At 39.0% G+C, this 27,236-nt stretch overlaps 1 long non-coding RNA gene across 1 annotated transcript in view; it reads right to left on the bottom strand.

Moving 5' to 3' along the window:
- Window positions 1–3,219: 3,219 nt before the first annotated feature.
- The window catches only part of LOC125126185 (uncharacterized), a 155,339-nt gene continuing 131,322 nt past the window's right edge, over window positions 3,220–27,236 (bottom strand). Inside the window, exons 2-3 of the long non-coding RNA XR_007134542.1 lie at window positions 5,315–5,397; window positions 3,220–4,380 (exon numbers count right to left, since the gene is read on the bottom strand). This is a non-coding gene — a long non-coding RNA (uncharacterized LOC125126185). The remainder of the gene's footprint in view (window positions 4,381–5,314; window positions 5,398–27,236) is intronic.

Below are 27,236 nucleotides of genomic sequence, written 5' to 3'. Positions count from 1 at the left end.
ATGTGGAGAAATTCTGCCATTAAGAAAATCCCTTGACCTTCAACAAAATATTCTTTCCTCTTCAGATTGTGACTAAAACTTTTTGCTTGAGAAACTGTTATTGTTTCTTTCCAAATGCCAGTGAACACATACTCAGCTAATATATTCCATTTCGAAATAGAAATACATTTAAAAGCAAATGTAAAAATGACTTTCAGATAAAGTTGAAAATGGCAATTAAGATAAGCTCAATGGCTTTAGAATTTTTTTGAAAGAGGAAATAAATTCCTAAGATTCAAAATGTTTTGAAAATGAAGTTAAAATTTCTATCTTTATACATACAAGTTTTTGAATGAAAGAAAGCATTGGCATGCTATGAGATTGAAAGTGAAATATACCTCTATTTAAATTCATATTATGAAAAATTTGGAAATTTTTATGAAAGTCCTTATTTATGTAAAATCCAAACACCTTCTTTCAACCTCTTTGAAAAGTTTACTGAACATTTCGCAATTTAGTCCATCAATTTTTATGAGTATTAGTTGAGATGTTTGAATATAAATTGATTAGTAGGGAGTGAGTCTGACATTATTTAGAAATCTACTATCTTTAAAGTAATGTAAATGAACTATTGTTCCTGAAAGCAAAGGTCTTTGGAAGGAAGGGTAGTTGCAACAGTAATAAGCTGGAAAAGCTGGAAAAAAAAAATGTCTAACTTTACAATACAGGAAAGAAAAAAAGAATATGTAGGAAGACAACTTAATGACTTTGTAGGCCTAAAAATAATTACTATTTTTTGAATGAGATAAATTATGAAAGCGAACTGCAGAATTCCATTACCAATTTATGGAGGTCTTCCTTCCAAGCAGAGCTGAAAAACATGGGTGGTGCTTCCTCCATATGAAGTAACTAGTTGCTTCACACCAATCCTTTCTTTGAAAATTGCATAGAGAAATCATGGAACAAAATGCTTTGACTATGGATGAGTAGTTTTATGGTCAATAAATTGTAGTACATGGTGTTTCACATTACAGAAAAGGGCAATCAGATTTCATGCTTCAGAGTGTAAATTGATTACTCTTGAGATCTGAATATAAATCGGTTTTCTGGCCATTTTACTATAATTTCATCTAGTTGGTGAAGGCACATGTTTTTCTTATCTGCATTGAAATAATTAGACATCTAATGGCAAAACCTGGTGAACTGATATCTTATTTTAATGAAAATATAAATTTAACATGGGTTAGGACATCTACTTTAATTGTAGGTATAGGTTTTGGTTAATGAAAGAAATAACAGCCCTTTAGAAACTATTATTTCCCCTGAAGTGATTACAGTTTAGGTAATTACACCCAGGTGGTGGCCGGATCCTGGAACCAAAGTCTGAACAACTAGAGTTTTGATACAGAAAAGAAAGCTGAACTACACTGGTGACAAGCACTGGGCTACATACTTTGCATATATGATCTCACAAGAAAGATTATCTGTTAAGAAAGACTACTTTCCTAACAATTGGAGGTTTTCTGAACCAGCCAAGCAAAGCTTTCAGAATATCCCTTATTTAAATAGCATACACAATTAGAATAAAAATTAGGGTTCCTCTCACCTTAGTAGTGTCAGGAATTTAACTATCTTCAATGTTTCTCAATCAGCAGTTTCCTCTTGACTTGAGTATCACTATTCTTTCTTCTATCTGTAGTTCTTGCGTATAGAGTCGGGAGATAACGAGATGTAGATATTTGATTGTGACGGCAGGATGCGGGCTGTCGGTCTGTCGGGAGGGCTGTCTGGAGTTATTGAGGGCGTGATTGCTTTCTTTAAGGGAGTGATAGGGAGGGAGATGGTGGAGGTAGGGCGGGCTCGTGCGTCGCTTGATGGCTGGATGGGGATTTTTCTTTGATTTTATTTCTTTCTTCTTTCTTTCCTTTCTTTCTTTCTTTTTTCTTCTTTATTTATTTTCTTCTTCTTCTCTCTCGCTCTACCTCTCTCCCCTCCCTTTCCCGCTCTCTTTCTTTCCTTTCTTCCTCCTCCCTCTCTCTCTTCTTTCCTTCCTTCCTTCCTTCCTTCCTTCCTCCCTCCCTCCCTCTCTCTCACTCTCTTTCTTTCTTTCTTTCTTTCTTTTCTTTCTGCCTTTTCTAGGGCCACTTCCATGGCATATAGAGGTTCCCAGACTAGGGGTCTAATCAGATCTGTAGCCGCCGGCCTATGCCACAGCCACGGCAACTCGAGATCTGAGCCCCGTCTGCAACCTACACCTGAGCTCACGACAACGCCAGATCCTTAACCCACTGAGCAAGGCCAGGGATTGAACCCAAAACCCCATGGTTCCTAGTTGGATAACTTAACCACTGAGCCATGATGGGAACTCCAATATCACTATTTCTTGAAGTTAAAATCTATTTGAACTTGTCCACAGAGTTAAAACTGTCAGTAGATTTACCATTTATCATGATTCACTACGTTCCACATTCCTGTTACTCATTTTCTACCCATCTTTCTGCTTAAGACACATGCACTTAACAAATCAAAGAAGCAGTCATTTTCCTTCTGTGCCTCAACAATTCTCTCTTCAAAAAGAGGATACTCAAAATATTTACCAACTTACATGAGTAGCAACCATTCAAGAAATAATATTTCTTATGGTTTCTTCCTACACTTACCAGCATGACCATCCTTTCACTAATCAAGAAGTCTTCAGCCTTCTCCACAGTGAACCACTTGCAGTCCTAGCTCTTTACTCTTTGAAAGACAGCATGCACTATTACATTTTTGTATAGGATTTGCAAATTCTAGGCACCTTCAATAGGCCCTTTGCACTCTGGCAGCTGTCATGGGTCGCTGTTAAATATAGCCTAATTTTGCTTTTTATACAAAGCGCTGCTTTCCTGGCTACTTTCCTAGGGTGAATTGAGAATGAGGGTCTTGTTTTCTTTGTTTTCATCTTTTTTTGTCTTTTTTTTTTGTCTTTTTTTAGGGCTGCACCTGTGAAATATGGGGGTTCCCAGGCTAGGGATCTAACTGAAGCTACAGCTGTCGGCCTACGCCACTGAGCCACATTTGCAACCTACACCACAGCTCATGGCAATGCCAGATCCTTAACCCACTAAGCGAGGCCAGGGATCAAACCCACAACCTCATGGTTCCTAGCCGGATTCATTTCTGCTGTGCCGCGATGGGAACTCCGAAAGTGAGGGTCTTATTTTCTGAAAACAAAATTCTATTGCTTAAATAACCAGAGCAATTATAGAAACAACACTATGTTCAGTAATAGCTAAGGCAGTTTGACACAGTAAACAGATCATAGGCTTTAAACTCTAATAAATCTGGGTTTGAAGGCAGTTTTCTTACCTTGGTGATCTTGAGCATGTTCTAATTTACCTTCTAGTTCCTCATCTGTAATATAGATGAGGGTGAACCTCAAATACCTCAGGGTGTTCATTTGAGGTTCACATGAGATAACATGGAGAGAGGGCGGAGTGATTGGCTAACATAGCAGGTGCCTCATGAAGAGTAGCTCTTATTAATTTCTCTTTTCCACCCTTTCTGAATTAATCTCCTATTGGGTATGTATGTTTCTAGTCCCTTGGTAGATTTTTTTAATGTGATACTTGGATGACTGGCCAGCTCTCTGAATGTTCTTCTGTCTCTCAACTTTTAGCGCCTCCACCAGAAACGGAATACCAGGTGGAGCTCATCATAGGCCTAATTGATTGTGCTAACTCTTTCATTTTACATATATTTTGCTTTTCTATAGCTCCAGACTCCCAAATCCTTCCCCCTCACCCCCTGCCAACCAACCTGGCGATGAATGATAGAAAAACAAGGGTTCTGAGCAATTTTTAGCAGATGGGACTTGACATAGGAAGTCAGGGTGGGATGGAAGGAGGGAAGACAGCTTGTAGTTCATGCACAGGAGTTAGAGCATTATTCTAAGGTTATAGGAAGTTAAGAGTCTTAAGCAGTGGAGTAATAGGAATTATTCTGTGTTGGCCGATAGGACTAGAATACACTGAAGGTAGGAAAACTGGAGGCAGGGAAATCAGTTAGGAATAATTCAAACAAGACATTATAAGAATCTAGACCAGTGGGGATGAGGACAGATAAGGGCTGAAGAGTTGAAATAATATATAAGTAGTAAATCAGGAGATGAGGTCCAACTGGCCATAATGGAGTCTAGAAGACATCCAGTATAAAATAATTCCTTCTTCTGCAGCACACTGCATTAGTGGGCGAGGGTAACCATAGCAAAATACTACCGACTGGGTAGCTTAGACAACAGAAATTTATTTTCTCACAGTTCCGGAGGCTAGAAGTCCAAGATCAAGGTTTCAGTTGGCGTAGATTCATCCTTCCATGATCTTCCCTTGATCTGTGTTGCCTGTGTGTCCTGATCTCCTCTTCCTATAAGAACACCAGTCATAGTGGATTAGGGTCCCCCCAACAGTCCCCTTTTAACTTAATTACCTCTTTAAAGGCCTGTCTCCAAATACAGTTACATTCTAGGGTATGTGAACTGGAGTTTGGCACTTGCCATCACCCTCTCCATGGATTAAATCATGAGCCACTGCAGCTGCTGACCCGCAACACCCGTGAGCAGAGCTCAGGGTGGAGACCAGGAATGAGGCACTCTGTGCTCTGGGAAAACTGGAAGAATGGATCTTCAGATAGCTAGATATTCTTAGAAGATTTTATGTGCCCAATTCTTGCATCTTCTCATATCTGGAAAAGCACTAAAATCCTTCAGGGTGATGACTGCTCCTTGTGACTAGTAGTAACCTTCACAAGACCAGCAAAAAACTTTTGTATAAAGTATGCATGGCCGTATGCACCTCCTCCTCATCTTTATCACATACACTGACATTATCTCCTCCTGCCTCTTTGGGGCGGTATTTCACAGTCATCTATGAAAGCAGCCCCTTTCAAGGGTGAGCTGGTGAGCTCCAAGGCAAGTGAAGACTCAGGATACTGGCCCCGATAGCTGAGGTACATATCAGAGGAATGATTTCAGTGAGCCCAGGTGTCTTTTGTTCCTGCTACCTGCCCTTTGTTGCAAAAACTCCTATAAATCCTAGCTCTGAGAGGTTTATCAGGGCTACCTTAGATTCCATCTTCTGGGCTTAAGTCCTAATTTTGCCCCAATTAAAACTTTCAACCTTCAGGTTGTGCATTTTTTTAAGTTGACAGTTACAAGGAGTTTAGGATTTCAACATATCAGTCTGGGGAACACAATTCAGCCCATAACACACATCTTACATATTAATAGCAATTAACCATAATGATATGTGCATATATCTGTGCTGGTTATTAAGTAATTGTTTCTCAGTTCCAAACCTACCTGCGATGCTAAGGCTGGGGACTCTGCCTAACACTTTCTGCTTTGCCAGCTGGCTCCTTCTGAAGTTCTGTAGATAGGGGGTGCTAGAGGGAAAATGACAAGGCTTGAGACAAGGGGGAGGGAACAGCTGTTCTTGCTTGCTGCTTGTTCTGGAAGCATCACTCTAATAATACATCTTTACCTTGGCAGACCACATAGGTTCCAACATCCAGCTGTCTTTGCACATTTTATTTTATTTTTTAATGATTTTTATTTTTTCCGTTATAGTTCATTTACATTGTTCTGTCAATTTCTACTATACAGCAAAGAGACCCAGTTACACATATATATACACATTCTATTTCTCACATTATCCTCTATCATATTCCATTGCACCATTTAGAAGCAGCCTCCTTACCACCACCCCACCTCCCACCCTCCAACCTACCCCTTTCAGAAACACCAACACCCTCCTGCAAGCACCTCGTCCTGGGTTTCAAGGGGCTACTCCTCCAAACTTCTGGGTTCTAATAGCCCCAGATTCTACCTGTTTCCCTAGTCCTAGAGGTGAAATCTTCCTAGGCTTACTTTCTCTGTGTTGCCCCTGTGTCCACCTTTGCCTTTTCAGTCTGTCAATGCCTGTTTAACCAATTTCCTATATAACATTTTGTTTGTTAAAATAACTGGGGTGATTTTGTTTTGTTTTCCTGACTGAAGTAACATCTTTCTTTGTGAAATGTTTTCCACCTCTGCTTCATGCAATGTAGGTATTGCCAATTGTCTTATATTTTCACAAAATAAATGCTAGAGGCTGAGGAACGAACAGTGTTAGTTATCATCTAGGGGACATCAGAACTCCACATCATGAGAAAGAGTGAAGAGAAAAAAACTGGTAACCCACTGTTAGCTTTCATAGCTTTGTCTTGTAATTATGACAGAAGGGACACCACAGAACAAAGAGTACCAAATTTAGGTTAACAGACCTTGTTCCTATTCACTCCCTTCTATCATGGTCCCTTGCTCTTTGGTATCTTCTCAGAACCTTGCTTTCTACTCACACACTTTATGGAAGAATCAAATAATAAAGGTGAAAATCTTATGACAAGTCTACAGCATAAATGACCACACATTTAAAGCCTTCCTCTTTATTTTTCTGTTTGGTACCCATAGTTCTTATAGTAAATATAGGTAAAAAAAAAATTGAATGAAAACAATAGTGGCACAACTATTTGTGGAATGCTTATCATGTGCTAGATGCCATGCTAAACACTTTTTGCATATTGTCTCCTTTGATTTTCACAAGAACCGTGTGGTGACAATACTCTCATCCCTGTCTTGCATAAAAGGGAAATGAGGTGGCACCTAGAAAATGTGCCCATCTTAGGTTTCATCTTAAAGATGGTGGAAACTAGAATTTGAACCAAAGCACTTAGACTCCAGATCTGTGTTGGCAAGTTTCCTACCTCATTTAATTTCTCAAAATATGTTTGCAATAGAAAAAGAACTGAGCGTTATTAGAATCCCTTTCCTTCAAACAGAAACTGTCATGGAAATCATTCACCGACACTCAACACTCTACTCCCAGTAAGTACTCCCTTTCTCCCAAAAAAATGACAGTAAAAAATAAGAATGAGGGAAGAAGAAAATTATCAGATTCTGCAAATAACAAAATAAATTTATGTTCTAACATGGAATAAAGCACTTTTTTTGTTTTAAGGTAAGGTGTGCTGAAGGAGGTGAGAATGTTTTAAAGATCTGAGAACTATATGAAGTAGTCATTCTAATAGTAAATTTTCAAGCTTCACTCATTCTACTGATACAGGCTTCAAGTCCCCTTCAAGGAGATTAAACCCAAGAGGCTCTGGCCAAGTCTCATTGTAATGCCCCTTCCCTGACCTTGACAAGCCTGGGCTGCTCACTCCCTGCTAGAGAAGGAATGTCGCCCATTCCTCACCTCACCATCACATAACCTGTTCCCCATGCAAATAAGGTATCCTGCCCAAGACCAATCAGAACATCAAATTGGGTCTCCACTCAGGTCACACTGAGGGGTATAAAGACTATTGCAGAGTGGGCTGGGCCCTCTTTTTTAACCTGCATGCATGTGAATTCTCTCTCTCCCTCTCTGAAAATGTACTTTCACTTTAATAAATTTGTATGTCCGCCATTCCAATGCTTTGTTCTGGCCAGAAAGGGACCAAGGAAATTGTGACAGTATCACTACCCTTTTCTGTTTTCTCTAACTTGTGATTTGGGGCATAGATCATCAAAAAAAATTTTAACAGTGAAATTTCCTACTTTCCAAATGAAATATTACACTGAATCATAAAATAGACAAAAGACTATTTTTATATACAAACTTATTTTCTACATTAACATTAATAATATTTACTTGTTAAGCAGCCAATCAATGAGAACGTACATTAATATTTTTATGGTTTCCAGTGTATTAAAATTGGATATATATCACATTTGAATGGGTTTGGTAGTTGGTTTTTAATTACAGTTTTAAAAATAACTACTTAAATATATTTGAAACACTTGTAGCAAATGCTTGCTTTGGGCCAGAAGTACCTCTGAGGAAGCATCACAGTTTGCAAACCACTGATGGTAGGAAAGGCAGGCATCCAGCCGCTCCTTCTCCCCCGACCCAGTACATAATGAGATGGCTCTCTCCCCTTCCTGAGTACATTTATGCTGGCCCACGCTCCTGGCAAAGCAGCAGGCATCAGGCTCCATCGATCCTAGACACACAGAGAGTCACTTATCCATATGCTCAGGGTGTTTGACACCATGTCTCTGCCCCGTCGCAAATTAGTCACTTTCTGTTAGTGACTGTGAATATAAAGGAGGTATTTTCTGAAATACGGTTCTTGCTTCCACAATTAGGGATACAGAAACCAATAACCATTTTTTCTTCACTTATTATGTATTTATACAAAATAACTTCAGTCTGTGGCCTCTATGCATGCTAATGAAAACATTGCCCTCCTTAAACCTGCTTCCGAAGTTAGTTCTAAAATGAAGAGAGCAGATAAAAATAGGGTAGAAAACTTGCCTCCCTTCCTTTTGTTCCTTTCTTTCATTGAGATCACTGTGCTCAATGTACGGAATTGTAGAACTGCAGAGTCATAAGGAAACGGAAATCATGCAGACTGATGTCTTGCCTCTAGGAGAATTCCCCAAATAGCATTTCTGGTGGTCTTTGATTGAATGGTCTGGTGCAAGGAGCTTACTACCTCATTATTCCTCCTTTGGAAGGCAGGAATTTATGGAAAGTTCTTCCTTCTACTGCACATGCCACAGTATAGTCAAAGACTAGTTGATGAACATTCAGGTTGCTTCCAAGCTCTTTTCACACACAAAAAAATTGTTACAGTTATCGTCTTTGTGAGTATATTCATACTTCTGTGTTTATTTCACTAGTGAAGTTTCTCATGGGTAGAACTGCTGAGTCGAAGTATATGTGTGTATTTTTTATTTCAGCAGATAATGCCAGATTACTTTTTGAAAAGGTTGTGGTAACTCATATCCCACCAACAATGTATGAATTGCCTATTTTCCCATTGGATTTTATCAAACTTTTCAACTTTTGCCTATCCACCATCTGAATGTTTATTGTTATCTGTGTTTGGTCTTCTGTGATTTTTGACTGTGGTTGTTGAATGGTTTTCCTGTTTGTCCTTGGGTGGTTTGTATTATAAATTTGAAAGAGTTCTTACCTGATTAAAGGTTTATTTTTATACTGTTACTCATGGAACTTATCATCTAACTTCTTACTATCTTGCCTTATCCTCTCTGCACAAATCCATTCTCAGTGATTCTCTTAAGATGTGCTCTTAAGATTGCTCGTGGAGTTCCCGTCGCTGCGCAGTGGTTAACGAATCCGACTAGGAACCATGAGGTTGCGGGTTCGGTCCCTGCCCTTGCTCAGTGGGTTGACGATCCGGCGTTGCCGTGAGCTGTGGTGTAGGTTGCAGACGCGGCTCGGATCCCGCGTTGCTGTGGCTCTGGCGTAGGCCGGTGGCTACAGCTCCGATTCAACCCCTAGCCTGGGAACCTCCATATGCCGTTTGAGCGGCCCAAGAAATAGCAACAACAACAACAACAGCAAAAGATAAAAGACCAAAAAAAAAAACAAAAACAAACAAACAAACAAACAAAAAGACTGCTCGTAAATGAACCTTTCAGCCTAGAAGTAACTGCAAAGTCCAGGGCCTTGCTCCTAAAAATGTGGCCACCTGACCAACAGAATCAGCATTACCTGGAGATTTTTAGATCTTAGAAACTCAAGTCCTACACAGTGTGAAATCAGAATCTTCTGTTTTACAAGATATCCAAGTAATCTGCATGGACATTAAAATTTGAGAAACACTGTGATAGTGCATCAGGGGTCTTTGCCTTTTGCCCCAGCTCTGAAATTTATGTTAAGATTATCGTGGCTTTTAAGATAATAGTAACTTTTATAAAAGACTTTTATAATAGTCTTTTATTTTCTTTTCCAATACACTGTTGTTGTATAAATACAATAAAATTCATTAAGTAATTAATTAAAAAATAAAAAATAAAATGTTGTTAAACTGTTTTCCTCTCTGTATTTATTAATTATATTTTGTACCTAAATATGGTATTTTACCCTTATTCCCATTAAATTCCATCATATTGGTGTCAACTCATTATTCTAATTTATGGTATACTTTTTGAATATTGAATTTGAATGTCAATATTGAATCTGAATCAAAACAGTGCTTTTCTTTCTTTTTCTTTTTTTGTCCCTTTTTTTTTTTTTTTTTTTGCTTTTTAGGGCCACACTTGCAGCATATAGAAATTCCAAGGCTAGGGGTTGAATGCCATGGGTACATCCCTAAAAAGAAAGAAAGAAAGAAAGAAAGAAAGAAAGAAAGAAAGAAAGAAAGAAAGAAAGAAAGATAGATAGATAATGGAATATTGTGAATAATATTATGATCATAAGGTGGGCAACTTAGAGAAGAAATTAATCAATGACTTGAAAAACCTCAAACTACCAAAATTCAACCAAAATGAGAGATAATCCAAATAGCCCCCACAATAATTTTAAAAATTGAATTTATAATGAAAACACTTACAAAAAATATATTTCCAGACTCAGATGTTTTAAGTGGAGAATTATACCAAACACTTCTAATTAACACCAATTTTACATAACCTTTTTCAGAAAAGAGAACAAGGAATACTTTTCAACTCATTTTATCAGGCCAGTATTATACTGATAACAAAACCAGACAGATATAGTCACAAAAGAAATTACACCGTTGGTGGGAATGTAAATTGATACAACCATATGGAGAACAGTATGGAGGTACTGTATGGAGGTGTCTCAGAAAACTAAATGTGGAACTACCATATGACCCAGCAATTCCACTCTTGGGCATATATCCGGACAAAACTTTCCTTGAAAAAGACACATGCACCTGCATGTTCACTGTAGCACTATTCACAATAGCCAAGACATGGGAACAACCTAAACGTCCTTCACCAGATGAATGGATTAAGAAGATGTGGTATATATACACAATGGAATACCACTCACCCATAAAAAAGAACAAAATAATGCCATTTGCAGCAACATGGATGGAACCAGAGACTCTTATACTAAGTGAAGTAAGTCAGAAAAAGAAAGACAAATACCATGTGGCATCACTTATATCTGGAATCTAATATATGGCAAAAATGAACCTTTCCACAGAAAAGAAACATGGACTTGGAGAACAGGCTTGTGGTTGCCAAGGAGGAGGAGGAAGAACTGAGACTCTGGGGTTAATAGATGCAAACTATTGCCTTTGGAGTGGATAAGCAATGAGATCCCGCTGTGTAGCACTGGGAACTATATATAGTCACTTGTGATGGAGCATGATGGAAGATAATGTAAGAAAAAGAATGTGTGTGTGTGTGTGTGTGTGTGTGTGTATATGTGTGACTGGGTCACTATGCTGTACAGTAGAAAATTGGCAGAACACTGTAAACCAACTATAATGGAAAAAAAATAAAAAAAGAGAAACTACAGATCAATCTCTCTCGTGAATTTAGTGAAAGAAGGAAAGATATCCTCAATAAAACACTCCCAAATCAAACCTAAACATGATTTAAAAGAATTATACACCATACTCTATGACCAAGTGGGTTTATTCCAGGTAAGCAAGGCTGGTTCATCATTCCAAAATTGATCAATGTAATTCATCATATCAACAAAATTGTTACAAATCAAGAAAAATCATGTCAGTTGACACAGAAAAAGCATTTATCAAAATCCAACACCCACTCATGATAAAACCTTTCAGTAAGTTAAGGAACTACTTCACCTTGTTAAGTAGCATTTACAAAAATCCTACAACTAACACCTTACTTAATGGTGCGGAACTGAATGCTTTTCCTCTAAGCTCAGGAACAAGGGAAGGACACCCACCCTTATCATTTTATTCAATATTTTATTGGAACTTCTAGCCACTGAACTAAGTTGAGAAAAAGAAATGAAAACATACAGATTGGAAAAGACTAAATGAAATGATTTCTCTTTGCAGATGACATGGTTGGCTATGAAGAAAATCCCAAGAAAAAAACAAAAAAATCATTCCTAGAATCAAATAATTCAACAAGGTCACAACATACAAGATCTACACACAGAGCTCAATCTCATTTTTATATCCTAATAATATGTGAAACCGAAATTAAATTACAAAATACACTTAACGAAATACATATAGGATCTGTATGCTGAAAATTAAAAAGTACCGATGAAAGAAATAAAAAAGACTCAAATAAATGAAGAGATATATCCTGTTTCTAGACTGAAAGACTCAACAGAGTGAAGATTGTGATTCTCTCCAAAGTGATCTACAGGTTTAATTCAATTTCTATCAAGACCCCAGCAAAGCTATTTGTTTGTCTGTTTGTTTGCTTCTGACAAGACAAGTTTCTGGACATTTATTTGAAAAGCACAGGCACAGGGATAGAAACATAAATCAAGAAAATGTACTAGAGAACCCAGAAATACAGCCACACAAATATGCTGACCTAGTTTTTGACAAAGGTGCAAAAACAATTTAATGGAGGAACACTAGCCTTGTCAACAAGTGCTGCCAGAGCAATTGGACAACTGTAGGCAAAAAGATGAATCTTGACCTAAACTCCACACCTTATATAGAATTTAACTGAAAATGGATCATGGACAGAAATGTAATTAAACTTTTAGGAAAAAAAAAAATCAGGAGAAAATTTTGGGAGTCTAGGATTAAGCAGAGTTCTTAGACTTGACACCAAATGTATAATCCATGAAAGGAAAAACGGATACATTGGAACCTCATCAAAATGAAAACTCTTGCTATGGAAAAACTCTTCTTAAAAAGATGAAAAGATGGAGTTCCCGTTATGGCTCAGTGGTAACGAACTCAGCTAGCATCCGTGAGGACTTGGGCTCGATCCCTGTCCTCACTCAGTGGGTTAAGGATCTGGCGTTGCCATGAGCTGTAGTATAGGTTGTGGATACGGCTCAGATCTGGCGTTGCTGTGGCTGTGGCACAGGCTGGCAGCTACAGCTTTGATTTTACCCCTAGCCTGGGAACTTCCATAGGCCACAAGTGCAGCCCTAAAAAGAGAAGGAAAAAAAATATGAAAAGATAAACTATGCAATAGAAAAAAATATTTGCAAACCACATATTCAGTAAATGACTAGTACCTAAAATATATAAAGCATTATCAAACCCCAAGAGAAAACCTATAAATCCAGTTAGAAAAATGGGAAAATATATGAGGGTTTGGATAACAAATTTTGGATATTTATAATGGAATACTATTCAGCAACAAACTATTTACTGCCATACTAAAGAATATATAGTGGGAAAAAAATATCACAAATATCATGCTGATCAAAAGAGGCCAGAGTATATGCTTTTTTTTACTCTAGAGCAGGCAGAGCTCATCTATTATATGGAATTAGAAGAGTGGTTGCTCGAGGGAGCTGTGGGTGGTATTGTCTGGGAAGGGGCACAAGGGAACTTTCTTAGTCAATATTTTCTATCTTGTTTGCCATGTGGGTTATATTGGTATGTGCATTGTCAGTGTTCATCAGGATTGTACATTTATGATTTGTGCTTGTCCTTTTATATAAATTATACCTCATTAAAAACATAAAAAGAAAAAAAAGAAGATAAATTTCAAGGTGACAGAAGATGCCTTGAAGTTCAAATTTCTGTTCTTCTGGGGACTCCCATAAAGATCTGGTAGAAAACCATCTGGCTCTTACCCAGTTGAGTCATCATACCCAGTGAACAGTCCAAGGGCATAAACCATAAAATGTTAAAAGAGAAGAAGAAGAAAAAGAAAAATCACCTTAACGGGATGGATTCAGCAATCATAGCAGTTACCTACATCCTTGACCCTCAGTATCACAGTTTTTTTGTCCTTCTCCTCAGTTAGTCATCACATAACCTGTTCCTTTCACCACTCAATGCCCTGCCTGGTTTATTTATTTATTTATTTATTGCTATTTTGTCCTGAACACATCTGTTATTCATTTAACCTTTCTTCCTGCTTCTTTACTAAGTCCCACCAGGCTGTGCAACACTGTGAGCTCTGTCCCCTAGGACTGCAGGCACTTGGTAGACAAATAGACTCCTTTTGGCTCTGGCAGGCTCACAGCTGCTCTGCTGGCTAGCATATGACGCAGGAAAGAATAAGTCGGTCCAAGGTGCAGAGACTAGCAGCAAGCAAGCTTTATTTTCAGCCATGCAAGCTATGTAAGCCTTGTTTTTTATTTAATTTAATTTTAATTTTATTTCGTCTTCTTAGGGCCACACCCATGGCATATGGAGGTTCCCAGGCTAGGGGTCAAATTGGAGCTACAGCTGCCAGCCTAAACCACAGCCACAGCAACATGGGATCCAAGCCGCATCTGTGACCTATACACAGCTCACAGCAACACTGGATCCCTGACCCCCTGAGCTAGGCCAGGGATTGAACCCACATCCTCATGGATACTAGTTGTATTCATTTCTGCTGCGACACAATGGGAACTCCTATAAGCCTTGTTCTTATGCCAAAGTCAGATATAGTTGGAGGGAATAGAGGAAGAGAAGACCAGGAGATCTCGAGCCCAACACAAAAGTGTTCTTGAATGGTTTCCCTTAAAATCCTCTCCAGGGTTACAGCTTTGAAGCATTTTGCATGACCTGACTTTTCTACAAAGTAAAAAGCTTTTTCCACAAAGTGAAGGATAGCACAAGTTACGTAATCAGAAAGCACCAGTTTCAAATTCTAGATCTGTAACCTAACTATGCACATATTTTGGGGACAAATTTTTTAACTTCTCTGAGCCTCCGTTTCCACATCTGTCAACTCTAGAAAGCAGCCCATACCCGACAGGGTTGCTATGGATTTAAGTGTTTATTTAATATTTGTGAAACATCTAGCTACCATTGCTGGCACAGGGTAAATATCCATTCACTTATTAACTAATTCATTAATTCATTCAGCAATTCATTTACTTATTAATCCTATATTTACACACTCAGTAATATAAATTGAGCACCTAGTATATGGTAGGCACCATTTTAGGATAAACAGTGAGCACAGAAAATCTCCTGCCCTCATGTAATTTACATTCAGTTTGGAGAGGCAGGCACTGAACAGGTAAGTGAATAATCACATAATATAATAACAGAGAATGATAAGACCTATAACGGAAAGTGAAGCAGAGTAGGGGCATACAAAATGGGATAAGATGCTATTTTTTTTAATCAAAATCCCCCTCTGTTGAGCTTATACCTGGCTGGTGTGAGGGAGCAATGGATTGAAAATCTGTGGCTCCTTTCTCCCTTTCTTTCTAGAATGATTATTGATATCGGAAAATGTTTCAAGTGTGCTGACTCCATGCAATAGATTGCTCAGACAATTACAACCATCCCCAGGAGAAATGGGCCTAGATCAGAATTCAACACATTTCTTTATCAAATTTATTCTTCCACAATCCCCACTGATAATTAAATGAGATATTTCCAAAATGAATAGTATTGCTATGTCAACAACCACCACAACAAAAAGATGCCCAGGGAATGTTTGTGCGAAGAAGAGAGAATCAGTTTCCATCTTTTTTTCTGATCAAAGTGGAAAGGTATTAATGAGAAAGAGAGTTAAGCCCCCTGAAGTGTTATTTAAGTCCCAAATGACTAAGCAGATTCTTTACAAGCCCGGGCTGCACCCCCAAAACCTATCTATCGCCCTAATGCAGTGACAGGCCCTGCAAAACATGGAGCCAGAATGAGGACCAGATTTTAATTCTTGAGATACCACTGTGAACAGGGACCCATGAGAGATGACAACTCTGACTTCTTGGACCACTTCTCAATGCTTACCAGAGCTTGCCAGAGTAAAGATCTGCTGGCCGTCCTCTGCTTCTCAGAGCATGGACTCAGCCAGTGTGATGTTATGCAGAAAAGCCCCAAATTCATAACTGTGTCCAAAGTTATGGGGGATCAGCAGTCCCTGCTAAGCAAAAGTAGGGAGCATTGACATTGAATATTTTGCTCCATGACAGTGATGGCCTAAGAGTCACTTAATTTCATCCCTCCACTTCACCATGTTATTCTGTCTACAACCCAGATCAACTTGGATCACTTTGTGGTCAGTTTCAGCATTGTACTCCATTCAAAAGAAATACCAGTTTAATATTCTCCCCAAAGTAGTGAAAACTGATGTAAATATTTACTGAAATTGCTTAAAGAAATGCTAAAGAGGGGGATTCATTGCGGGGTAACTGCACATGTCTTAAAGACCCTTTTTACCTTCATTGTATTTTTACTATAGCAATACAGAATATTCAATAGAGAAGGGGTCTCCCTCAAATCTCTTTTATTTTCCATCCCTTCTCCAGCTCTATCTTGTTAGTCTTTCACCCTCATTCTGTCTCTCCTTTATATTCATCTTTATATTCAGTTGTCCTTATTTGAATTCCAGGCCCATCCTCATGTAAACTAGCTTTTCCCTGATCCTTGCAATTCAGCTAGTCTTTCCATTTCCTCGATCTCTACAGCAATAACCCAGGTCCATGACCAGTGAAGAAAATTTCCTTCTTCCCAAGCTAGCATGATGGGAGGAGTCTGTGAAGCCATGAACATTATCGTTTTAAATTTTTTTTTAATTTTTATGGCTGCACACAGCAGCATTTGGAAGTTCCAAAGCCAGGAATTGCATCTCAACCCCAGCTGCGACCTATGCTGCAGCTGCAGCAATGCTAGATCCTTCAACCCACTGTACCTGGAGGAGGGTGGAACCCACTCCAGAGAGACCCTAGCTGTTGCAGTGAGATTCTTAACCCATGGTGCCACAGTGGGAACACTTGTTTTAATTGGTTTTAAAAATCAGGCCATAAACATTTTTAAGGGCCTACTCTGTTCAGCACTTGTTCACAGTGGTAAATAAGACAGAAGCATTTTCCCCAAGGATCTTAAGGATCTCACAATCTGGGGAAGCAGACAGACACGTTTATAAATGTGGTTCGCAACCACAGTGCTGTTCAACATTCACAAGTGAGCTACCGATTTTAGATCAAACTATAAATTTATTTTTGTTACATCTGAGGATACAACCTGTCACTATGATGTCAGTCAGATAGAATTAGACTGAGAAGGTCTTAGAGAAATGTGATTGAGAGCCAGTTGCCACCTGCTGTAAGCGAATGAAACAGGTGAGGCATAATGTCAAATCAGGGGCATAATCAGATGTCTAGTTTACTGATTCCAAGGAGAAACCTGCTTTGTGCACATATAAGAGGAGAGGCAGGAAGTGAACCATTCTATTCAAACAGTAAAACAGAGCTGAGGAGGGTCCAAAGGAAAAAAATGTAATAAGCGTGGGTGTTTTATAGGCACCTTGAGATATTACACTGCAGCCGTCATTATGTTGTCACTATTGATGACATATCTATGGTTGTTTTGAGACTTTTAGTCCCTTCAAATGAGACCTTCCCAAATTCAATATTCCTAAGTTTGCAGTACAACAAAATAAGTTGAATATCACGAAAGAGGAAATTGAAGATCCATGTGAAAACTGATAAGTGTAATGGGAGCTTGGGGAGGGGTGGGGGCAGGGGTGGGGGCTGGGGTGGGGCAGCAATAGGTCTAAGACCCATATGCCTGGGCGGAGGGAATACCATGAGTGATGGGGCCAAGGAGGTGGGGCTTACAAGGACAGCTGGAGGGGACTGGCCTCTGGGTCTCAGAGAGTGTTTCGTGGATTTCCCCAGTGGGCTTTGCTTTTACATGCCTAAGTTATGAGGAGCAAAGTAACACTTACTCTTATTTACTGTTCATCTATCTCCAAGTGACTGTGCCAGAATTTGAACTCAGCTCCATCTGTGTCCCAAGCACAAATGCATCCCACTCTTGACACGGTATTTCTTGATTGCTCCACATGTCACATTCTTGTGGCAGAAACAGATCTATCTGTGAGGAGGCCTCTCACTGTGTCGGATTCTTTCAAGTGTTGGAGCATTAGGCATGATTTTTGAACGTCTATTTTAACAGGGAGGTGTTCCATAAAATGGAATTAATTTCTATTGGTTTGACACCTAGAAACCCTCAGGGAGTTTCTTCCACTCATTATCCTAAAATGTGTAGTAGCAGCAGCTGAGGAGGTGGCAGCCTCAGGTCTGTGTTCCGGTGGTGGCGGGTCCAGAAGAGACCTGGTCTGTACAAAGTGTTGCTGTGCTTTGTGCCAAGGCACTCTTCTATTTTTGGCTCCGACACAACAACAAAGGCTGTTTCTGGGCTGATTTTTCTCACATGTATTATTTCCTTTCCAAAAACCTTCCACTGTCCCTTTCACTTGGTGTTGGTTTACAATATTCTCCATACATACAGATTTCATTATGATACATTTTGGCAGAGATGCAGTCAATGTAGTTGTCTTTTACCAGTCCTATAAAATATTTCTTTGTATGACACTAAAGAAACATCCCCAGGAAAATGAAAGAAATATGCAGAGAAGGAAGAAGGAAGCACCTACTTCTTGGTACCTGGAGGCAAAACATAATGCCAGAATATTCCCCAAACTTCTCAGTATTAAAGGGATAAATCAGCCACCTTTACCTCCTGCCTCTTAATGGCAAACAAATAGTGAAAGAGCCTCTGTCAAAGGTGTAGGGTGGTGGGAGAGTCTCTGGAGGGCTAAGCAATCCATGGACTTTCTGGTATGGTTTCAGTCTTGACTCAGAGCCAGACACCTGCTTGTCCCTTCCCACTTACAAACATTAAAGGCTCTTTCCTACCCAGAAAAGTCTCCACACTGTGTTTACTCAAAAAATGCCCTTTCTTCAAAAGAAATGTGACCCAAAGTCAGAGAAGTCTAAATCTATAGAGCCGATAAAAGCCAAGGTGCTCTGGTTAATCAGGAAAAAGCACCTGCCTCCTCTACTGTCCCCTCCCCCTCCACAGGACTCAGAAGCTCTGCTAAAGCAGAGTTTAATAAGAGACCAAAATCCTTAGGTGACTCTAAAACATCTACATTGTTGGGTTCCAAATTTCCCTACCTGTATCATACCCTCCCTACATTTCTGATACTGCAAACTCAAACGTTAACAGGAAGATGCCCCCAGGTCTTTAGTTCTCCCCTCTGACCCTGCTCCCCTATTCCCCCCACCCCTTAATGGTCAACCAGTGTTTGTTGAACCAATGCATTAAGGGAGCATATATATACATGAAAAGGAGGATAAGATGCAGAGCCTACTCTCAAGGGACAAACACTTTAGTTAAGAGACAAGACCATAGAAGGAGGAGTTCCTATCATGGCTCAATGGAAATGAATCTGACTAGCATCCATGAGGACACAGGTTTGATCCCTGGCCTTGCTCAGTGGGTTAAGGATCTGTCAGTGTCGTGAGCTGTGGTGTAGGTCACAGACACAGCTTGGATCCTGATTCACCCACCCCCTAGCCTGGGAATTTTCATATGCTGTGGGTGCATCCCTAAAAAGCAAAAAAAAAAAGGAAATCGGAAATCCATAATAGTCAACTGAGTGGAAGCCCCTGTTTTTTGAAAACAATAGTCAGTCAGAGAACACCCAAGGAAGGGGCACTTGCAGTTTCTCAAGAGAAGAATGAGGATTGGCTAGGGGGAGGGAAAGTGTGGAGCTGAGAATTAGTAATGCCATTTTGTGGTCAGGGTGGAGAGGAGACAGGCAGACAGGAAGGAATTGCTGACATTGAGAGGAATAGACATCTATGTGGATAGACATGCTGGGGCCATACTGCAGAGGGCGTTATAAACCAGGGATAATTAGGTGTGATTTGGTTTTCAGTGGTGATCCATCATATATTCTTAACTAGGAGAGTGACATGATGAAATCAGTAAATTAAGATCTTGAAGAGAGGAATAATATGATTCGAGTCATAGACTAAGAAAATTAGTCTAGCAGTGTTATGCTGACGAAAGAGAGTCACCAGAAGGCTGCTTTAATAATGAATGAGCTCTTTCTTTTCTTTCCTGCTGATAAAGAGATGTATATGCCTACACTCAGATTCAAAAACTCCCACATAATTTGCAGCAAATGCTGACACCAGTTCTTGTGGCCCTTCTTGTACAGATGAAAGCAACCCAATGTTGGATTTAAAACAAATTCATATGTTTGCAAACAAGTACATTTGGGGAAAAAACATAAATAAAGCATCTCACTGTTTTACAAACTCAATGACAGTATCTATTCTTAAACTCCATTTGTGTACTCAATTAGTGGCAGTTTTTTTTTTTTAATTTTTTATCAACTTCAGTTTTTAAAACCTGCAGTTGTAAATGTGTTGGTCTCTGTACCTGTTTCCTGGCAGCAGTAGGGATCATCCAAGGTTGGTATGTATTTTTAAGTGGCTAACACTTTCCATCCCACTGTCCATGCTAGACTTTGGATGGCTTGCTTGCTTTCTTTAATTTTTGTTAATGGATGCACCAGCAGCATATCAAGGTTCCTGGGCCAGGGACTGAATCCAAGTCACAGCTGCAACACCAGATCCTTTAACCCAATAAGCTTGGCCAGGGATCGAACACAAGCCTCTGCAGAACCCAAGCTGCTTCAGTCAGATTCTTCTTCTTCTTCTTCTTTTTTTTTTTTTTTTCCTTGTCCAACTTCACTCTCAGCATATAGAAATTCCCAGGCCAGGGACAGAATCTGAGTCAATCTGTGACCTATACCACAGCTCTGGCAATGCTGGATCCTTAACCCACAGCAGGGGATGGAACCAGCAATGCCACAGAGACAAGCCTGATCATTAACCCACTGCTCCACAGCGGGAACTCTGATGATATTCTTTCTTTGGAATATCCCTTAGTGCCTAGCTCAGTGTTATGGAAACAGTAGTGATTAGCAAGTGAATATATGGATTGCAATGCTGCTCTCAGATCTTATTTCCAGCAGGTTCCCTCTGTCTTGAAGAGGTGTCTAGTTTTCTTGCTTAATCAGTTCTCTGTGGTTCATCCTATTTGAAGAAGGGGTAGAAACTGCTGCTCGTTTTCTCCAATTTTATGTCATCGGTGATGGATTAGCATCATCCTGACATGTTTTTCACTAATTTTTTTTCCCTTCCTGTTCTGCTTTTGGGGCTCATCTGCTTCATTGCCATCTTAATTTGGAAGAGAAGGGATTGCATGAAAGGAAAAATGGAATCAACAAGTCTAATATATGAATCAGATAAATTCCTAAAGTGCTTTTCTCTGAGGCAGGATTTGCACACAGAAATTCACATTCATTAGGCTAAAGGCAGAGCTTGTCAAGCTAGTTACAGGTTTAATAGAGAGGTCAGACCCTTTTCTCTCTGTCATTCCTACTGAAGACATCATTAGAGCTACAGTAAAATAAGAGAATGTCACAGAATGTCAGCCTAGTCATGGTGCAACTGTTCTTTTTTCATTAGTGACTCAGCTGGTTGCTATGGCAACCCCACTCTAGTATCAAGGATACTAGGGCTGATGCTTTCTGCCTCTATTTTCAGTTAGGATAAATTGTGCTCCCACCTCATGGGCTCCTGCCATGATGTTTATATTCGGGTCATGATAATAGAGCCAGTTGGAAACTTGTCTATTGAAATTCTAGCCAGGCAGAGAGCCTTCCTACTAAAAGGGAGAGTGAACATAGGATTTCTAGGTTTGATTTGAGCACCAATTATCCTGTAGGAGGGCAGGTATTCCCTTTTGCCCTGTCCTTCTCATGGGAGGATTGCAGACCTCTCATGTACTTGCTCTGCACTTTCTCTAAGCTGGCTGGCTGGCTCCAGAAAAATTAGGCAATCTATTTTCAGTGTTCTTCCCTGACTCACCCAAGGGTCCATCTATTTAAAAGCTTCCTTCTGAGACAGTACCACTTCATTTATTAACTCCCTCATTTATTAATTGCAGAGTCATTATAAGAGACCAAGTGTTGTGTTAAAAAGTACATTTAGCTGCTGGTTTGTACTCTAGCTGTTCACAGTAGCTAGAGGGAAGGAGAGGAAGGGGAGAAAGAATATAAATAAATGCTTAGACTACCATGCGGTTCATGTTTTAGTTAAGGTCTGGCATGTTGTGAAAGATCAAAGGAAGGAGAGAGTAACTCTGGGTGAGAGGAGGTGATAGTTAAGTTGGACTCTTTAACGAATGTGATCTCCTGTTGAATGCCTTGCTGATTCAGACCCGGGGTGAGCCTGAAGGACTTTTGTGACAGCAAAGGGTGACCTGGTTGAAAGTTGGCTTGCTCTTTCAGTGTGTATTAATCTTCCCGAAAAACTATTTTCTGGCTACCAGGATGGGATTCCATTCCAAAAGAGAAAAACTCTGGAAAACAAAGCAAGCTTGAAGAAAAAAAAATCTCTGGAACCAGAGCAGACCCAAGTGAATAAGTCAATGTGAAGATGTTGTTGGCAGTTAACCTTTTCTGACAACAGAAAAGGAATTGATATATTGAGAGGGGTATCTGTTATATCTCTGAAGCAAACAAAAGAAACAATACTGAACAAAATGTTCTATGCTCTTTTTAGCTAGTGAAGCATAAAAGGATTCCTTGTTGTACCTATTTTCTATGAAATTAAGGTATTTGGTAATCATGTGGGGTTAATAAAAGCATCTCTCTTGTGCGTATTAATCATTATTCCCAAGTGGGGCAACAGCCTAATGAAGCCATGTGTAGAAGACAGGGTCCTTTATGAAATGTATCATGGACCAGGGCCTCTTGATAGAACCAAAATGCTATTTATCACAGACTGGAAAAGTCCTTTCCTGCTGAGCCTGCATCACTGTGTAGCTCAGATATTCAAGCAGCACCTTCTAAGATGAATGCCCTCCATGGCCTGCCAACAGCAAAGAGTGTTGCCAACATAGTCAGCGAAATGCAGGAAATATGCATCACTATGTCTGCAAATCAGATCAGGACATGGGTCTGTGTAGGATCAAGCAGCCTCACCCATGTCCTCTTCCTGGACCCCTGACCAGAGGACGTAGGTGTGGTATGGGGAGGAGGCTCTTGGCTAAACTGTGTTCCTTAAAATCCAGTTAACACTGGAATCCAGCAACTGTAGCAGCAAGTATCACCAGTGTACTGCAATATTTTAAAAAAATTTATAAAAATGACATATCTTTGTATAGGTAATCTATGTAATATGGTACAAAATTCAAAAAGTATCTGAATGTAGACATAGTTCAAGTATGCCCCACTCCCAATCCTGAGAGTTCAACAGCTCACTTCCTTAGAGAAAACCTCAATTGCTACCAGTTTCTTGTGTCTCCTTCCAAGGATTTCATGCTTACAGATACATATCAATATTTATAGAAATGGTATACTCTGCAAACTTGCTGCACTTTGAAATACCGTTTTCCATACGCCAAATGCTAGAATTTTGGGGGGTCTATTTTGGTGTTTTGAGCTATTATATTTTCTTGTGTGTGTATTCACATGCTAGTAGCATGGATTTTTATCATTTGTATCTGTGTCAATTATTAAGGTTGGCTCTATATCTATCCTTCATTGCCTTGCTGGTGATATTGGAGCTGGTTCCTGTAAGTGTTTCTTCCTTGCCAGTAGAGGGTGCTAGAGGGTCAATGCAGGAAGAAGAGGCACTCTGATTCCTTTTATCTTTTGGCTTGCTCTTGCAGCGGTGATGCTTACCTTCGAGCTTGCCTGGCCTGGTGTGTGACTCTTTTTCCACTAGTTTTAGTCTGCTAGCATCCTGGTGGTATGATTTCTTGCATTCAGTTTCCTGCCCTGTCCAACAGACTGTGCTTGCCAGCTCTGAACTCAGGAAAACTCAGGGCCAGGGTAGGGATATATTTATGCTACATTTTATTTTATTTATTTATTTTTTAATCTGAAATTCAATTTTTTTTTTTTTTTACTTTTTTGGGCCACATCTGTGGCATAAGGAAGTTCTCAGGCTAGAGTTAGAATCAGAGTTGCAGCTGCCGGCCTACACCACAGCCACAGCAAAGCAGGATCTGAGCTGCATCTGTACCCTATGCCACAGCTTGTGGCAACGCCGAATCCTTAACCCACTGAGTGAGGCCAGGGATTGAAGCAGCATCCTCATAGTGAGGTTCTTAACCAGCTGAGTGACAAATGGAACTAGTGAAATTCAAATTTTTTTCTTTTTTGGCCTGGCTAGAATTTCAACAGACAAGTGTCCAACTGGCTCTATTATCATGACCCAAATATAAATACCTAAAGATGGTGAATGTCACAAACAGTGACAATATTTGTATCCCAAGAAAAAGGTCACCAAAGGGCATTCACTTCGGAGGAGGCTCCTAATCAGATGAAGACAATGATACATTCTGCATGTCAGTCAGCCTTTTCTCAGCCACTTCAGCTCTTTCTCAAGGGGCCTCTGAGATAAGTAGCATGGCAGCATGGAAAAGGCTCTACATGGCCTTAAGATTATGGACTTCCTCTTACTAGGGCTGACTGGCTAAGTACTGCTGACTATGATTGTGTGATAACCATTTGGCAAGTGAGTACATGAAAAAATGCTCAGTTTCATTTGTCATTAGGTAATTGCAAATTTAAGTGGCCGTCAGATGCCACCACACACCTATTAGAATGCTAAAATCCCAAACCTGACAATCTCAAGTGTGGTGATGCTACACATCAACAAGAACTCTCCTTCATCCCTGGCGTGAATGCAAATTGCATCTCACTTTGGAAGAGAGTTTGACAGCTTCTTACAAAACTAAACATAGTCTTGTCTTAACATATTATCCAAGAGTTACACTCCTAGGTATTTATCCAGTTGAGTTTAAAGCATGTCCACATATTAATGTCTATAGCAACTGTATTCATAATTGACAAAAACTGGAAGCAGCCAAGACCTCTTTCAAGAGATAAATGGATAAACTTTTGTACATCCCAGCAATGGAATATTATCCAGAAATATAATTCAGAAATGACCTATCAAGCTATTGAAAAGATATAGAGGAATCTTAAATAATATTGCTATGTAAAAAAATAAGTTTGAGATGGCTGTATACTATATCATTCTAATTAAATGACATTATGGAAAAAGCAAAACTATACAAACAGTAAAAACAAAAACAAAAATAAAAGGAAATATTGGTTGCAAGGTGTTTGGAGGCAGAGAAAGGATTTAAAAGGTGAAACACAAGATGGAAGAGGTGAAACACAGGTGAAAGTGTACTTTATGATGCTGTAATAGTGGGTATATTGACATTATGTGTTTATTAAGCCCTACAGAATTTTGTAATGTAAAGAACAAAACTTTATACACATAAAAAATCATTTATAACTTCAGGGAATCCCTGGAAATAATGCAGACTGTGGCAAGAGAACCTGAATGTATTACAAAGGTGTGAAACAACCTAAAAAAAAAAGAGGTGAAGGAAAAAGTGCTGACCTAAGTAACAGTGGAAATGGAGTTTTTCAGACTAAAGCCCAAAGGAATTGCATATAAGTACTGACTATAGTCAATAACCCCCCCCCCCAAGGATGTATGTATTAATAATTTTGATTCTGCTATATGTGAACAACGGAATTGAAAATTAAGTAAATAGATGGCAGATGGGAGATTTAGGCTTTTCACTGTTGGAGAAGAAATATACAGATCAGCAAAAAGAGTGGACTAGAATGATCTTTTTGATAATAAAGACATCAGTTAGAACTCATGTTTAAGTTAGATGCAGATGATTATATTTAGGAGTATTTGTAGATTTGTATCTATACACATGTTAGCACACACACTTAAATTTCTTTGTTCTGTCAGCTCACAGTGTCTAAACAAAATGACACCCCATTAGCATGAGTATACCTGGCACCCAGATCTTGTTTTCTAATGCTGTTCTCCAATAAAAAGAAACCCGGCTCCTTGGAGACATGGCTGCTTCCAGGACTCAGGCAGGAAATATACAAGATGAGCTTAGTGTGACTTTCAGCTTGTAGTACCAGAAATAAGGACGTGCTCAAAAACAGGTATCAACTACACTGATGAATGGTAAAGGGGCACAGGAGCCAGCTGAAAGAACTCCCAATAGCCAAAGTTGGAACAAGGCAAGCAACAAAATAAAGTAGTATTGGATTATAATCCAAAATATATATTTGTGAGCCCATACTGATGTAAATAAATAAATAGACAACCCTCTCATACAGAAGAATTCCAAATAAATTATGTGTATATACCACCCTAAAGTACATGAGCATAACTTCTACTCCTTAGGTATATTTTGTACATTATGATGTCCTCCCAAAGAGTACTGAAAGGAAAGGGGGAAAAAAGAGTAATCTTACAGCAGAGAAAGCTGACAAATACTGCTTCATTCATGTGATTAAGGACAATATCATCAATGATAAATCATATTCATAGTATATAACTTCGATAAGATGTAATGAAAAGGCCAGTTTCCCTCTGTGCTCTTTCCCCCTAAAATCCATAACATGAATCTAATCATGAGAAAAATATCAGACAATTTCCAATGGAGAGACATCCTACAATATATCTAACTATTACTGTTCACACTTGTCCAGGTCACCAAAAATAAGGAAAGTCTGAGAAACTGAGTCTAAGGAACATGATAACTACAAGTTAGGTGGTATCTTGGATGGAATCCTAAATGGAATAAGGACATTATGTAAAACTAAGGAAATCTGAATAAACTATGAATTTTATTTAGTAATGGCATACCAGTATTGTTTTATTAATGTAACAAGTGTACTATATTGATGTAATGTCAGTAATAGGGGAAATTATGTGTGGAGAGATATATGAGAACTTTTGGTACTACTTGCTTATTTTTTTTTTCCTGTGACTCTTTTCTACTAATAAAAAATTTTGGGAGAAATATATAGAAATGGAATAGATACTCTTTTAGACTTTAAAATCTGAAGGAATTCATCAAAAGCATATATGTACCACAAGAAATGTTAAAGAAAATCCTTTAGGCAGAGGGAGAATGATACCAGGTGGAAATTTAGATCTAAATAAAGAAATGAAAAGCACAAGAAATGGTAAGTTAAGTGGGTTGAATTTTTTCTTATTATGTAAGTTTCTTTAAAAAATAGTCAACTGCAGAAGTTCCTGTGTGGTGCAGTGGGTTGAGGAGCCAGCACTGCTGCAGCTGTCCCACAGGTTACAACTACAGTATGGGTTCAATCCCTGGCCCAGGAACTTCTACATGCCACAGATGCGGCCAAAAAAAATAAGTTGAAACAAACAAAAAAATAATGTTTTGGGAAGTTCATAACATTTGTAAAAATTTTATGCCAAAAAGTAAAACCAGGAAGGGAGAAATGGGACTAAACTGTCATAAGATTTTCATTCTGTACAAATTTAAAGTTACACTGTGATAAGGTAAAGATGTATACTATAAATCCTAAAACAATCATTAAAATAACAACAGAGTTATGTCTAATAATCCAAAAAAGAAGGCAAAATTAAATAATAAAAATAGGAGTTTGC

The sequence above is a fragment of the Phacochoerus africanus genome, chromosome 4, assembly GCF_016906955.1.
Source record: "Phacochoerus africanus isolate WHEZ1 chromosome 4, ROS_Pafr_v1, whole genome shotgun sequence".
Classification (NCBI taxonomy): Eukaryota; Metazoa; Chordata; class Mammalia; order Artiodactyla; family Suidae; genus Phacochoerus; species Phacochoerus africanus.
This window is presented reverse-complemented; position numbering and strand designations above follow the sequence as displayed.